This window comes from Hemitrygon akajei, chromosome 32 (assembly GCF_048418815.1).
Source record: "Hemitrygon akajei chromosome 32, sHemAka1.3, whole genome shotgun sequence".
In the NCBI taxonomy this organism is placed as follows: Eukaryota; Metazoa; Chordata; class Chondrichthyes; order Myliobatiformes; family Dasyatidae; genus Hemitrygon; species Hemitrygon akajei.
Window position 1 is genome coordinate 22,419,565 of NC_133155.1, and position 17,225 is coordinate 22,436,789.

General features: G+C 39.7%; 1 protein-coding gene across 1 annotated transcript in view; it reads right to left on the reverse strand.

The window, feature by feature from the left end:
- Positions 1–17,225, reverse strand: part of LOC140719596 (CUB and sushi domain-containing protein 2-like) — an 831,737-nt gene that overhangs the window by 548,364 nt on the left and 266,148 nt on the right. The window lies entirely within an intron of this gene.

Consider the following 17,225-nt stretch of genomic DNA (forward strand, 5'->3'; position numbering starts at 1 on the left):
CTCAGCCATTTGTCCTACATCACCTTCTGAGATTTGGTAGGAGGAGATCCAAGCATGAGTGCAAGGGACGACCCAGGAACAGCGTTGTTGGTGAGTTGTGGGTTATGGAGTGTGTAAATCAAAAAATTGGTGAGCTTCTGAATCAGTGTAGTGTGTTCTGCTGACATCACTCACAGTACATTCTTTAGATTCTGGGCAAATATTTCCACCAAACCATTTGTAGCTGGGTAGTACAGTGCAGATGTAATATGCCTTATTCCATTCCTTTCCAGGAATGACTGTTCCACACAAACTGTGGCCCATTGTCCGTGACTAAGTTGGCTGGAAGACCAGTCCTTGAGAATAATGCATCAACAGTGTGCCAGGTTGTCGTGTATCTTATTGGGAACACTTCCGGCCACTTCGTAGCTGCATCCACTACTACCAAGAGATTTGTGCCCATGAATGGTCCAGCAACATCCTCATGAATCCTTCACCAGGGCAATGGAGGGAATTCCTAGGGATGGAGCGATGCTGCCCATGGCATCTTCTGGACCTGTTGGCATCACAAACAGTGCCTGTCAAGCTACTTGATCTGCTGATCTATCCCTGGCCACTAGACAAAACTTCAAGCCAGTGTTTTTATTTTGACCACGCCTAGATGACCAGCATGTAGCTCTTCCAGCATAGTAGCTCTCAGCTTGGATGGTACAACTACTCTCAAACCCCACATAGGGAAACCCCATCAAGGGTAAGTTCCTCCTGGTGCTGGTAGAAATGGGGGACTCGAATTTCTGTTGCATATTCCAGCCATTTTGGGTGGCCATGTAGACCTAAGACAGTGTGGGGTCTTTTCTGGTTTCTCTTTGGATAATCTCTCACATAATCGAGAGACTTTTGATTTGCATTAGGGAGAATACATTGAAAGGACTGTCTCCTTTTCTAACATTTTCAGGTATCTCCTTTTCCAAGGGTAAACAGGACAATCCATGATTAGTCACCCATTTCCATGATTCGTCATCCTCTTGAATTTGATCTTGTAATTGTCTCCTCCAAGAAACATGTATTCCTGGTGTTGCAGTTCAGTGGAACACCCTTCTTTAGACTGAAAATGGTCACCAGTGGTTGATGATCAGTAATGTGAGTAAACTCTCTTCAACATAGGTAAAGATTTTGCACCCCAAACTAGTACTTGGGCTTAAAGCGTTGTCAAGGCCTCTCTTGCAATCTGTGCATAATTATTTTCTGCAGCGGCAAGGGAACATGAGGCAAAGGCTATGGGATCTCATGGATGTAGCACTGTAGGCAGGATTGGCAGGAATCTGTTATAGTAATTGACAAATCCGAAAAAAGGACCACACTTGACATGTCCTTTGGCCTTATGGTATCCACCACTGCTTAAATTTTCTCAGCACCCTTGTGTAAATTCCTGTGCAAAAATGGTGCGCTCACAGTAAGTGATGCTTGGTTTAAAGAATTCATCATTGTCATTGTGGTGTTCTGAGCCCAAAATCTTCTAGGATTTTTGACACTGTCTCAATATTTTGGAGATGTTTTGTGTCATCCTCACCAGTAACAATGATGTCATTCAAGTAACACTAAGTACCTGGACAGCCTTGCAGCACCAGGTCCATAGCTTTTTGCCACAGTGCAGGTGCAGATGCTACTCCAAATATAAGCCTATTATAGTGATAAAGTCCTTTATGAGTATTTATGGTAAGGAACACTTTGGATGCTTCTTCCAACTCTATCTGTAGGTAGGACTCAGTTCACTTTGCTGAAGTGTTTTCTTCCAGAAAGGTTTGTAACAATATCCTCTATCCTAGGCAGGGGGTATTGACCTACGTGTAGTGTTGAGTTGATGGTGACTTTAAAATTACCACAGATGCTTGTTGTTGTGTGAATGAAGTCATCAGAAATAAGTACTGGTAGATACAAAGCAGCTTCTTTATTTGACAAAGCAACAGCAGACATCATATGAAAGGCTTGTGGCCTAATGTGGGGCTCGATATTTAATGTGTCAAACATCAAAGGACAATTCCATATTTACAATGTACAGACAACGTTTTTTTTCAATCCGAATACAACCTTCACACCTTTTGATTCCAATCTACACCACAAACATCCAAATAAATTTTAATCAGCATTGTCTGGTCTGAGATTTATTGCTTTTCTGAAACCCATTGTTCAGAACTGCTCTCCAAGTTAAATCCACAATCCATACTCAGATGTGAAGACTGGTAGCCAAAGTCAATTGCTAAATGTGTATGTCCTAAACCCAAAAATCACTCGAACAATGCTGACAGACCCATCCTTCTCACCACTGGGAAAATTGGCGTTGCACATGGGTTCCACTCAACCTTGGAAAAAACTCCCTCAGCCTCCACGAGGTCCAGCTCACTTGTTACTTTATCACAGATGGTGCTATTTAAGGATCTGGATAGGCTTTGCAAAACTTGGATATTGTATTTTCAGTTCACCATATTTTACCCTGGATATGTTTGTGTTTCCCACTGCCAACATTGTACACTAATGTGGCAGCATCCAGTGCCTCTCTTAATTCACTCTCAGTTGACTCCATTGTAGGGGATGTGGCATGCAGGTGGTGGGTGGATCTCCAAACAACTTATAGTTGTCTCAGCCAAACACAGTCTCACAATGCCGACCTCATGATTTTGCCAAACATAAACCCAATGTGGCCTGTTGGTTGTTGTATTTCACTGTTACGAATGTCATTCCCACAAGAGTTATCTTTTCTCCAGTGTATGCCATTCACGTACTTCTTAAATATAACGCATAATGAATTATGTAAACAATGTTTAATCAAATAATATATTTACAATATTACTCAAATATTACTGAAATATTGAACACATGACATTAACCTTGCTCTGTCATCTACTGTTCAGCTAATTTCCAAGCCTTCAATTTCATGATTGTCATTTAGCAGATTCTTATTGTGTTATATTATAATTTTAAAATACTGGATGAATTTCTGAACAGTTCAAAATGACAGTTTAACTCTTCGTGAGCTCACAGCATGTAGAATGTCTGTACAAGGTAAACACTGTAGGTCTGTTACTGTCTAATGTTTGTTGATAGCAGCTGGATCCTTTCTTAGTCTCAGGCATCATTAATATGGGGATGTTTGTTAATGATTAAATGGCCATTGGTCACTTTGTAAGCTTGGGTGTTGGATTCTTAACATCTGTCAAGTTGGCTTGATGGATACTTATTGGATTTAAGTTTATCACTTATACAGTATGTAGTATTCATGTTCTTTTGCAACTAAAGGAATGTCATGTCCAAACCATTGGTGGACTGGTGAATAATAAGTGACTGTTAAAGAGTCTAATTGATTTATCAGTGTATACTGAACACTGTGTTAATCAGCACATGGGTTGTTTCAAACCAGGATGAATTAATGGCATAAGAACAAAAGATCAAAGAGTTTGTTGGTCTCTGTGTGTCTCTCTTCACTTGTGGACTCATATTTAGTGGGGATCTTTCCTTGGGATTGGACTGGAAATTGTGATCAGTGCCCAGGATCCAGGGGCAGTTTGTTGAGTGTGTCAGAATTCGGAGCTCCCCCAACAACAGCGACAATCAAGAGGTGACTTAGGATCGAGAGCCCTGAAATCTTTGTGACTTACTATGTAATATTTTGTGTGGTTTATTTGTGTTTTCAATTTTATGATAATAAATTAGGCTTAGGTTACTTTGTCGTGTGTGTACACTGATTACCACAGTTCCTGGACACACAAATTGCTTGTGTCTGATCAACCCAGCCCATTGCACTCAGGTAAGCTCCAAATCCAGAGGATGGTTTAGGAACACACACAAAATGCTGGTGGAACACAGCAGGTCAGGCAGCATCTATAGGGAGAAGCACTGTCCACGTTTTGGGCCGAGACCCTTCGTCAGGACTAACCGAAAGGAAAGATAGCAAGAGATTTGAAAGTAGGAGGGGGAGGGGAAAATGCGAAATGATAGGAGAAGACCGGAGGGGGTGGGGTGAAGCTGAGAACTGGAAAGGTGATTGGCAAAAGGGATACAGAGCTGGAGAAGGGAAAGGATCATGGGACGGGAGGCCTCAGGAGAAAGAAAGGAGGAGGGGAGCACCAGAGGGAGATGGAGAACAGGCACAGTGATGGGCAGAAAGAGAGAAAAAAAGGGGGGAGGAAAAGCTAAATATATCAGGGATATCGCGTCCTACATCTCACAGAATAACCAGTAACCAGCTTTTAAAGATAACAAGCAACATCCCCACTTTAGCTTAAATATAGCGAGCTTGATTTTGATTTCCCTGAAGACACAGGTCAACTTAGCTCAAAGAAAGAGATTAGAATCAGAATCACTTTTATTATCACCGACTTAGATTATGCATAATTTGTTGCCTTACAGCAGCAGTACAAGGACAAATTTATTATACATTACAAAATTTAATAAATAGTACCAGAAAAGAATAGAGAGCCAGTGTTCGCAGTAGGTCATGGAACTGTTCAAAATTCTGATGGCAGAGGGGAAGAAGCTGATTTTGAGAATCACTGAATGTTGATCAATAGATGTACAATGTCTTCTTGAAGCACCACCTGTTGAAGATATCCTTCATGGTGGGGAGGGTTGTGCCTGCGATGGAGATGTACTTTTTTCATACCTTACCTCAATTTTTTTTCTAACGTAAGCACTTAGGTTAAGTGCATGCACTGCGCACCAAGAATCAATGTCATTTGCAGCACTTTCTGTAAACATGCCTATGAACAATCAGCTATACTTGCGGAAGGTGACATCTGAATTGCAAAACCTGAAGAAACATTGTTGACCTGACTGAGATAGCAGAGGAGGAAAAACCCAAGAGTCTGATTCTGAGAGACAACATGAAATCAGTAATGGAATGAAGAGTGACAAGTTTATTCATTTTTCAGAATGCAGGTGCTGTTGAAAAGGCTCGCATGTATTATTAAACCTTGACCGTCTCTTAAGATGGTGGTGGTGAGCCATTTTATGGACTGCTGCAATTATTCTTAGAAATGTCAAAGCCCAAAGTTCAAAGTACATTTATTATCAAAGCATGTATATACATACAAGCTTGAGATTCATCTCCTTACAGGCAGCCACAAAACAAAGAAACCCAACAGAACTCATCAAAAAAAGACAATGAAAGTAAGCAAATAGCATTCAGAACTGAAGTTCAGGAAAGGGAGGTCACAGCCAGTCCAGAAGCCCATTACTACAAGCCAAAGCCTCAGTTCAGTGTAACTAATAGAATGTCCTCTTACTGTGCTGCTGTTTGGGGAGTTCCAAGATCTATATCAATGATAAACAAAAGGCTTCACGTTTCCAAGTTAGGGTGATGGGCAGTGTGAAGCTGAATCTGCAAACAGCACTTAGCCCCAGGTGCTGGAGCATTCGAGGCTGGCACTGATGCAAGACTAATTCAAGAACAGAATACTAAACTAGACACTAGTCGATCATCCAAGTAGAGCTGACGACCGAGCACTGAACCTCCATTGAGGTACTCCTTAAATATTGAAATTCTGGTGCCAAAACATGGCTGCTAATTAGCAGAACAGTTCTGAATCATTAAAGGGACTGTGCCAGCTATCCATTTTCCAGAGAATTAGAGCGTCTAAACCCCAGAAGCTATCATGCTTGGGTGCGTAACATAACAGAAAAAGCTTTGAGGTGTTAGGAAGTGCTTCAGGCTTTCTCTTGTTGGGTTACAAATCCTGGCATATGAAATCAATTTGGTGTATTTTTGGATAAAGTATAATCTTTTTAAAATGCTGGCCATTTTGGTTTCAATCACTAGCACTCCATAATTTTGCTAATAATGACATGTCACATAGAAACAGCACAAACCAGTCACTCCTGTTACTGTGTGTCCCAATGTCCAAGTAATGGCCTTTATTTCTGTTGGGATAAACTCTGAAAGATTCCATTAAGTACAGAAAAGTTGCACACATTTGGAGTTAAAGTCACTTTTATATATAAATCATAAAGGCATAACTAATACGATAAATGATACCTAAGTGTACAGGAATAAACTAAATTAACATGTGAGAAAATTTGATCCCGTCTTTTGTGCAGGATTACAATTTTAAGAAAAAATCTGACGGGCGTCAATTTTAATAAGTGGAATGTCCTCGAGCCCTAGAGGGAAACATTATCTATCAACATGAATGATGCTGTCAAAAACGATGTGACATTGTCAATGAAAAAATGTCACCAAAATTGGAATTGATTGATTTGTCCATATATTAAATGGCAGCTTTGTCTCGAAATAGAGAATTATTTAATTTGACAGATATTGGTAGAATTGCTAGTACTGCAAAAAAAATGTCAGATGTGTGAAAATCTATGTAAATTTAACTGGCAAGATGTCTTTTAACTTAATTCAAGCCTAGCAGATCTTATTCAACAGAGAAGGAGGCAATTCTTAATGTATTTAAAAATAAAAAAACTGTATTTTTCTATTTTAATTTTATCTTTCACAGCTAGAATTTTACAGTGCATTTTGATTCATTGAATTTAAATGCAATTCACAGAAAGCTAAGTATTTCTTGTTCAGATAAAGTAATTACTGAAGGAAATTACATCAATGAAAAATACTCTCATTTGAATGTCATTCTGAAGATACTTTGTTTGACACCTATTATCACTGTTCCTGAAATAAGGAGACATAGTTGCATACATTGTGCATTTTTTTAAACAAAATGTTTGGTTCTTATTTATTAGAATATCTGCTGTTTGCATTTTAACTCAAGATTAAAATTTCAAAGTATGCTCCAAATTCTAATAGCCTGCTATATTGTAATTCACGACATATTAAAATCTGCATGCCTAGGTTGGATATCACAGTTTTCTGGTGCAGTAAACACCAAAGAATGTAGTTCCCGACAGGGACTGTATTAGAAGCTCCTAAGATATTTGTCTTCACCACGGAGATTACTTGCAATGGAACCAGACCTTAAGGAACAGTGCACAACATAATTCCATGGTAGTGTATTTGTTAGCACAATGATTTACAGTACATGTGACTTGGGTTCAATACCCGCTGCTGCCTGTAAGGAGTTTGTACATTCTCCCCATGAACATGAGGGTTTCTTCTGAAAGCTCCAGTTTCCTCCCACGGTCCAAAGACATACCGATTGATAGATTAATTGCTCACTGTCTCGTAAATGACAATTGGTAAATTGTTCCATGATTAGGCTAGGGTTGAATCGAGAGATGCTGGGCAGCCAAGCTCGAAGGGGCGACAGAGATACTTCTCAATAAGATAAGGTGGTACAGTAATGCAGCGAGTAGAATGGCTGTTCCTCAGCTCCTGTGACTCAGGTTCACTGTTGACCTCAAGGCTGTTGTTGTCTCTGTGTCTCTGGATGTCTGTCGATGGCACATTCTTCCCCTATCTATGTATCTTACCTACAAGTGCTCAACTTCCCACCCATATCCCAAACATGTTGCTGGACTACTCAGACTCTGTATATTACATATAGAATGCAGCCAAGTGATAGAATACGGGGATGGGTGGTGCTGGGAAACTGATGGGAACGCAGAGAGAACAGGTTCCAGAGAAAATTCTGGAAGTATAGAATTTCTCTGTGTGACAGCGGCAAAGCGATGGGCTGAAATGGCTTCCTTTTTTATGCTGTAATGAAATAAAAGTTTACCTTGGAGATGTGAGATACATGGACGAGATTGCTTGCAATAATCTTTTTTACATATGGGTAACAACTTGGCCTGACTGAATCCTGCACTGCTAGAGACCTCTTCACTACAAGATGCAGGAAGATCAACAATGCAGAAATTGCAGTATGTAACTATTATGTTAGACATAAAATGAAGAAACTGCAGTCAATGATGGAACACCTAACAATGAGGTTTCAAACATTCTGAACATTGAAAACTGAATCTGGCAGGTGCCGTGTGCCAGATATCAATGTCAGGCTGGAAATGTTGTAATTGACAAGTCATTCACAATCTCATCTTGAGTGCTGAAAGTAATGAGATGGTACAATGAACATCAATGTATGCAGGTAAGGCAGTGCATGACTTGAGACATAATTGAGTACATGACTGACGTCGGGCAAACATTAGATGCTCTGTGGTAATTCACGTGCAGAAAAGCCCAGTTCTCAATAGGAATGATTTCATTTAAAAGAGAGTGATAAGATAATATAACCAGACTGAAAAGTCTTTCTTGTGCACAATATATGCATGAGAAATGGTCACCACTGGACTCAATTTCTAGTTGTAATTTTACTCTCCAGAGCGAGTAAATGTTTGGCATTTTGTCAGAGAGAGAAGGAATAGGTTAAGGAAGAGGAATGGAGGGAGATTTCTAACTGCTACCAGATCAGTCTAATTGAAAAACGAACATTTGAAAATCACAATTTGGATAATTAGGTGAGCCAGTCCTCATCAGAGGATCAGAGGCGGAGGGGGTCAGTAACTTTAAATTCCTGGGTGCCACCATTTCAGAGGACCTGTCCTGGAGCCATCAGAAAAATGTAATTGTAAAGAAAGCACGACACTGCCTACACTCCCTTAAAAGTTTGAGGAAATTCAGCATGACATTAAAAACTATGACAAACTTCTAAAGATGTGTAGTGGAAAGTGTATTTACTGGCTGCATTCTGGCGTGGTATGGGAAGACCAGTGCCTTGAACAGAAAATCCTACAAAATCTAATGGATTCCGCCCAGTACATCATGGGAAAATCTACCTCTCAACCACTGAGCACATCTACATGAAATACTGTTGTAGGAAAGCAGCATCCTCCATCAAAGATCCTCACCACCCAGGCCATCCTCTTTTCACACTGCTGCCATCAGGTAGAAGGTATAAGTGCTTCAAGACTTTCACAACCAGGTTCAAGAACAGTTACTACCCCTCAACCTTCAGGCTCTTGAACGAAAGAAGGTAACTACATTCACATTCAGACGAGTGAGGACTCTTCATCTTGTTATTTCATGCTCTTATTATTTATTGTTATTTATTTATATTTGCATTTGCACAGTTTTTTGTCTTCTATGCGCTACCTGCTGTTTCATTAATCCTGTTTATAGCTAATACTCTATAGGTTTGCTGAGTATGCCCACAGGAAAAGAAATCTCAGGGTTGTACATGGTGATGTGTATGTACTGTGATAATAAATTTTACCTTGTCTTTGACTTTTTTGACTTTGTTGAAATATGAGGTTTTTTTTTCAAAACACACAAAAAATTGCATTTTAAGTTTCTTTTTAGATAGGAATGTAAAATCACTGCAAAAATCCTTATATTTCAGTTCATACTTGAGTACATCTTGATCTGATTGTGGTTATGACACTGAAGCTGGGTGACCTTGGTCTGGAGTAAAGATGATATAGCTCAAACAGTATCCCTCTTATCCTGCAGATGAACTCCACTCAAGAACGAAACTTGTTGGAGGTGAGCCCACAGCTTAGTGGCAATAAAGAATGAGAAAAGTGTTACAGAGATGACAGCGCCTGGCATGACTCCCATCTGCACTGAGGTTGAATCTATAGAAGATGCATCGGTTAGAATCACTGCTTACACACAATCAAGTAGCAGGCATTGAATAGAGACCAATTTTAGCAGACAGCCACAATTGAGAAGCATTCTCCACAGACCATATTGATTTACGAAAGTTCTTACAAAGCCAAAAAAGATCAGAATGGTGAATAATGCTGCTCCCTGCATTCCTCTTAGAGTTTACACATAGTGAAAGTCATGGCCAATGTACATTGAGATGGATGGAACACACTGTAATTTGGGAAATAGCTCTTCAGCCAAAGAAGGAGACAGGTGAGATGATCCTTTGCAATGACTTTGTCCAAGGCAGACAGCAGATCCCTCTGTCACACACACAAAATGCTGGAGGAACTCAGCAGGCCAGGCAGCATCTATGCAAAAGAGGTACAGCTGACCTTTTGTCCTGAAACCCTTCATCAGGACTGGGGGAAAAAGAAAGATAAGGAGTTAGAGTAAGTTTTCTTTTGGGTCTCGGCCTGAAAAGCTGACTGTACCCTTTTCCATGGATGCTGCCTGGCCTGCTGAGTTCCTCCAGCATTTTGTGTGTGTTGCCTGGATTTCCAACACATTAGATTTTCTCTTGTTTGAGATCTCTCTGTAGTTCCATACTAGGAGTTCTCTGCTATCCTGAAGATGGTCATGGTCACAGGAGCTCTATGGTGCCCTTGCTCGTCTTCAGCTCAACAGTGAGAGAAAGGTGGGAACTGTGCCTGAAGTTCCTCTCTACCACATTTAAAAACTAACTCAGATACTGTCAGCTCCAAAGGCATTGATTGTATATCAACTGTAAAGAAGCAGGCAAGACCTACAAACTAACATATAGAGAGCAATCTCTAGCCATTCACTATGAAACAAGGATCTTCTAGCAACCTCCCAACAATTGCACAATACTATGCCCAATAATAAAAGTTCTCAATGATCTGCAGAAAACATTAATCTTGTTCCATGACATCCTTCACCAAAGTACAACATCAAAGATGTAACTTATCAGGACTATAGTGGAACTTTTAGCAAAAGAGTGTTCGAAGTTCAGAAGCTATGATGTACCACAAAGCTTAATGTCCTTTGTAGAGCAGAACCCCTCCCCTTTCTTTCTGGATGCTTGAAGACCATGAAGTAGTTGCAGCTGATTCTTAAAGTACTGGAGTATAATCACAGTCTCCAAATGATCCTTCAAATCCACTGGCAGAATGAACTTCTTCATGCCCTCTCAAGCAAATTTCCAAAGATCATTCACATACAGTACCTGTCGCCAGTCTCCTAAAGGAGCAACTCAATTTTAAGCTCTGTTATAGTAAGAACTCAACAGGAATGCAAGGACAATATTTCTAAATGGACCATTGAAAGGAACAATGTTTATACTGATTCATAGAGATGTACAGTGATAGAGACATACAGTGAGGAAGTAGGCCATTCTACCCACCTCATCCACAATGGCCATTAATCCAAATCCTACTCTAATCCACTTGAGGAAAGCTCCCAGTATCATAGGGAGACTTGACTCACTGGATCACCATGCTACCCAGTGAAAATGAAGATTTCTGTCAGGAGATACAAGCAAATCTTTGCTTTGCCACTGGTTTGGGAATGGAAGTTCTGGTCTATTATGCTATTTGCATGTGCATGGAAGATAAAGCAGTGGAATTTTTTGTTTAGTGCCTATTGGCTTTGGGAATCACTGAGTTGTGACTCTGACAATGATCAGATGGTGCTGGGGAAAGAGAGGAGGAAGCACAATCACCTTCTGCTCTAAATAGCTTAGTGTATTTTTACTGCAAGAAAGTGTGCATATTAATTTGGAGTTAATTGGTTCTGTAGTTAATAGACAAGTTGGAGCGCTTCCTAGTTAATTACCTAAATCTTGGATTCTTCCATGCATGCAATGTGTCACAAGAGACATGACCTATAATTTTGTTGAGTTAGCATGTACAATAAAATGAAGTTTACTGAAAACATTTTTCATCTAATATATGGATTTTATATCCCTTGTACTGATCCCTCCCCAAGGGCTCTTATATATAATGCCTCTTACATTAGACAGTAGAAAGTTTTGATTCCAGTCCTACTCATTTCAGATCTTTCAGAATTATTACAACATTGGGACTGGAAAATTAATTTACTCCCATGTATTAATGATGGATTGCCCATAACTCTCCATCCTCTTAAACAGTCTCCCCAATCAAGAATGTTTTGTTTCTACTCAAGTTCATCAGGTTCTAAGATAGATAACAAAGCCAATGTGGCATTTGTAGACTGTATTGCAGGTGGGGCAAATGGTGTTTAACAGAACAGCTTTGAATTATGTATCATGGAAACTTCCTGTTTTAACTGGGGCTCTGTGAACTTGTAACAAAGAGATCCAGGGTTCCCCAAGCTATTTCAATGCTCATTCTCCATTTTCAGCAGCCGTTGACCAAGGGTTTCCCAGGGCAGCACCATGATGCAACTGGAAAAAAAAGTTACCTCACCGATCCAGTGACCTGGGCTCAATCCTGACTCCAGTATTGTCCATGTGGAGTTTGCAAGTTCTCCCTTAATCCATGTGGGCTTCCTTCCACATCCCAAAGACAAACACGTAAGTAGTGTTGGATTAGGGAGTAGAATTGTTATTTTTCTTGTAGTTTAAACCTTCTTATGCTGGCTTATAATTTTTCAATGATCACCCATGAATGTGTAATTATTCCATAAATTTTCCAGTAATTATAGTAGAGCAAATGATGTATTTTCTAGAAGCTTCTCGGATTTTCTGCAGCTTTTGTCACACTGCTTCAATCTGGCAACTGGATGGGTTATATCTTATCAATGGAATGTACTTTTACCTCTAAGTCTGAGAATGAGATTGCCACAGCTTCCTTTTCTTTGTCTTCTTTTTTTTCCTTTCTTCATTGTTCTTGTAACACTGAATTACAAGGCCATAACCACCATGTTTTATGCCTCTTTCTTGACTTCTGAAGAACCTTTGGATCAATATGACCAGATCCAACAGTAGGTTAGTTGGCCATTGTATATGATCCTTGACTTGTGGAATCTGGGGACAGGTTGATGAGAATGTGGGGAGAATAATTGGGGTTAAGGTATCATTACTGTAAACAGGTGTAAACGCAGTGGACCAAAGGACCCGTTTCCAACCTAATTCTCTGATCGAGTGGCTAAGCTCAAGAGAATGGCCGAAGAGAACATCAGTCACGTGAACTTCTTCTATTTTCCTATCTATCAGTCCCGATGAAGGATCTCAGCCCTAAACTTTAACTATTTATTCCACTCCATAGATACTGCCTGGCATGCTGAGTTCCTCCAGCATCTTGTACGCGTTACTCTGGATTTCCATCATCTGCAGCATCTTCCGTTTTTATTTCTATCATTCACCCTAAGTGCCTTGCAAGCTGAATCTGTACTGTCTAAACATGACTCCAGCACTGCAGAACCCTACTTAAGTGAAGGGACACATTGAACATTCAGAGAAAAAGCTAGGATTTTTTAAAATCTTCTTAGTTTTAATGTTATTTTTAGTCTTTTTTAACTGACACTTGTTTTAATGTGTTAAAATATACCTTTTAACCGTCATTTTAATTAGCTCCTAAGTATTATTGGATATTTGTTAATGTCAGTTTCAGCAGTCAGAAGCAGTTTCAGCGACAGGTTACTATCGATGCAATGCTCCTCAGACAGGATGAAGAGGTCAATACTCCCCAATGCCATTAGGCTTTACAATTCTACCGCCAGGACTTAAGAACTTTTTAAAAGCTATTATTAATGCTTTTTGAGATAGTGATTTAGATGTATATCATATTTTTTTACTGAGTTAAGTATTGTATGTAATTACTTTTGCTACAACAAGTGTATGGGACATTGGAAAAAAGTTGAATTTCCCCATGGGGATGAATAAAGTATCTATCTATCTATCAAAGGTATTCAAAGATACCTGATTCAAAGATCAGACTAGTAACCTGAAGGTCACTGGTTCGAGCCTCAGCTGAGGCAGCGTGTTTGTGTCCTTGAGCAAGGCACTTAACAACACATTGCTCTGCGACGTCACCGGTGCCAAGCTGCATGGGTCCTAGTGCCCTTCCCTTGGACAACATCGGTGGCGTGGAGAGGGGAAGGCCTGCAGCTTGGGCAACTGCCGGTCTCCCATACAACCCTGCCCAGGCCTCTGCCCTGGAATCTCCAGGCGCAGATCCATGGTCTCTCGAGACCGACGGATGCCACCACCACAATTCAAAGATATCCACCTGATGCCAGAGACAGCACTGTCAGGCAGCAATCATGAATACAGGGTCTTGCTGACAGTCAAAACCATTTTCTGAGAATAGCAAGCTGTCTGTGGTGTGACAGTTTGTGCACTGTACTGCAGCACCCAAGTTGGGGCCCCAGCAAAGAAGTTCACTGGAGCTGTGCTGGAACAAACATGGCTAGGCTGTCAAAGCCTATGAAGCATTGAAGGATCGTAAGGAGAATCGGTATTTGTTGCTAAACAAGGCTTGCAAAGATAACCGGGATTTATTTCCAAAAAAAAAGTGAAGTTAATTGAAGTAACTTTTCAAAGTGTTGAGGAAAAAGAATTATATTAAAATCTGTTGAAATATTCTATAAAACTTTGGTTTATGTAACATTCTGTACCAAATTCCTTTGTGGGCAATTTGCTGAAATTCATTTTCCATGGTTTGATGTCGGACAGGCAAGTTTCTTGATCAGTACAGTATGTTAAAGAGTCTCATTGCTCTGTATGGAAATTACTAGAGCTCTTTGAATTATTGATGAGTAATATTACTGAACACAATCTAAATTGGCCTACTTCAGTAGAGCCGAGTTAAGATACAAATCAGGTTGCCTCAAGTTTTTGAAGCAAGTATGTGTCAGTAAGATTGTGTTTATGTTGCTGAATCAACAGTCAATAAGAACATATATCAAATTCTTGTATAATTTAAGTTTTCAATGGGCATTCAATATATTATGATATTTTAATGTAAAATAATATATTGTTATATACAGTATAATTGAAGGACTACGTATGTTACATAATGGTGGTTTTATATATTTAAAAAGAAAGTTTGGCCCATCCACAAAACTAGTTATCTATGGAATGAAGAATATTATCCAGATTGTTGCTCACGTAGTTCAGCCACTAATTTAAACAATCGGTGCACATAGAACAAGCAATATTTAGTGATAATCATTTCAGGGTTGCTTTACATAACTTTGGAAATTCAGCCCAATGTGACATGCCACTGAACACACGATGCAACTTGCATCAAGTGATGACATTCCACAAAAGAAATGTTGTGTTTGCAAGACCACAAACATCACATATAGGCCATACAACCCCTCAAACTGGCTCTACCCTAAAAAATGGACCTTGGCTGATTTGGCTTTCCTACGCTTTCTCAACTGCTGGTAATTTATTTAATGATTAGACACCAACCACACTCTCAGGACCAATCCAAGGATTTTCCACTGTCCCCTCCTCCCAAAAGATCTAGACACTGTTGGGCTTGGAGAAAGTGAAGGTGGCTGTTAGGGCATATGCTGGAGATATGCAAAACAATAAATATTAATTTCATCAGCAGTTTTTATACCTGAATATGGATTGTAGATTTTATTTAAGATGCTGCTCAGAACAATGGTCTTCCTGAAGCTGCATTTTAGAGTAAACTGCCGACCAGTAAACACCTAACTAACTGAGATGTCTGCTTATGCATGAGTTCAATCAATACCCCATCAACCTGATAGTCTGAACAGGTATAAATATGACTCAGAGACCACAGTAATTAATACTCATCGTGGGTATGCTGGTGGGAGGATCCAAGTATCTGAAAAATTACATGTAACTCAGAAGAAGCACTTTGGCATTGTAACTATAGAAATTGTCAAGTTACCTTTGTTCTTTAACATATTCAAATGTGCTGTGATGTTGGGTGGGGGAAACTCTGTCTTTCAAATGACTCCAAAGGCAGTCAGCTTGTGTGTGTCCCTAATAAATACTTCTATAGCTACCAGCTGTGCCTCTCAGTGGCTTCATTAGCAGTCATGACAGTGGCAATGGTGATTAGGTAGGAAATGATCAAATGCCAAGTGCCAGTAGGAATGTGCTGTTGGATCTGGAGCCTTGTTATTTTTCTTGTAATTTAACCTTCTTCATGCTTGCTTATAATTTTAATATAATCACTTGTTTGTGTGTAACTGTACAGAGACATTTCAATAATAGTATAGCTAGTTCTCTATTTTTCTTGAAGTTTTTCTGCAGGCTGTGTTACAACATTAAACCTGACTATTTTATAGTTTAATTACAATCAAAGGGATGTCCTTTTGCTTTCTAATCTGTGTTAGTTTTTAATATAAAATGATCACAAAATTCTCTGTTCATTCCCGTTCCTTGGTTCTCATAACATCTAATAAGATGGCAGTAATCACCTAGTATTATGCCTCATTCTTGACTTCTGAAGAATCTCTGGATCAAACATCTCCAGATTCAATAAACATCTGAATAGCAAAGATGCATACATCTGGATGTTCTTTATTGATGACAGCTCAGCATTCAATACTACCATGCACTGAAAACTAATTAATAAGCTTCAAGACCTTGACAATAATATTTCCTTGTACATTGGATCCTTGACTTCCTCACTTGCAGACCACAGTTGGTTCGAGTTGGCAACAACATCTTCTCCAAAATCTCCATCAACACAGGTGCATCACATTATGTATGCTTAGCCCTCTGCTCTCTTCACTTTATACTCATAATTGTGAGGCTAAGCACAACTCCAATGCCATATTTAAGTTTGCTGACAACACCACTGTCACTGGCTAAATCAAAGATGGTGACAAATCAGCACATAACAGGGAGATTGAAAATCTGGCTGACTGGTGCTACCACAACAGCAAGCTCTTACTAAATGCCAGCAAGACCAAGGATTTGATTATTGGCTTCAGGAGGAGGAACCGGAGGTCCATGATGTCTCATCAGGGGATCAGAATGGGAAGGGGTCAGCAACTTTAAAATTACTCATTGTTATTATTTCAGAGGATCTTTCCTAAGCCCAGCAGGTAAGTGCAATTATGAAGATAGTATGGCAGCATCTCTACTTCCTTAGAAGTTTGCAAAGGTTCAGCACGACATCTAAAATTTGATAAACTTTTATCAAAAAAAGTGTGGTGGATAATATATTGATTGGCTGCATTACAGTCTGGTATGGAAACACCAAAGCCTTTGAACAGACAATCCTACAAAGAAATGGATACAGCCCAGACCATCGCGAGTAAAACCCTCCCCACCTTTGAGAACATCTAGACCAAATGTTGTCACAGGAAAGCAGCATCCATCACCAGTGACCCCCACCACCCAGGTTATGCTTCCTTCTCATTGCTGCTATCAGGAAGAAGGTTCAGGAGCCTCAGGGTTCACACCATCAGATCCTGGAAGTTATTACCCCTCAACCATGAGGCTCTTGAACCAGAGGGAATTACCTCACTCAACTTCACTTTCCCCATCACTGAACTGTTCCCACAACCTACAGACTCATTTTTAAGGACTCTTCAGCTCATGTTCATATTGTTTATTTAGTTATTATTATTATTTTATTATTAATATTACTATTATTATTTTTTTTTGTATTTTCACAGTTTGTTGTCTTTTGCACACTGGTTGTCCATCCTGTTGAGTGAGTTCTTTTATTGTGTTTACTGTGAATGCCTGAAAGGAAATGAATCT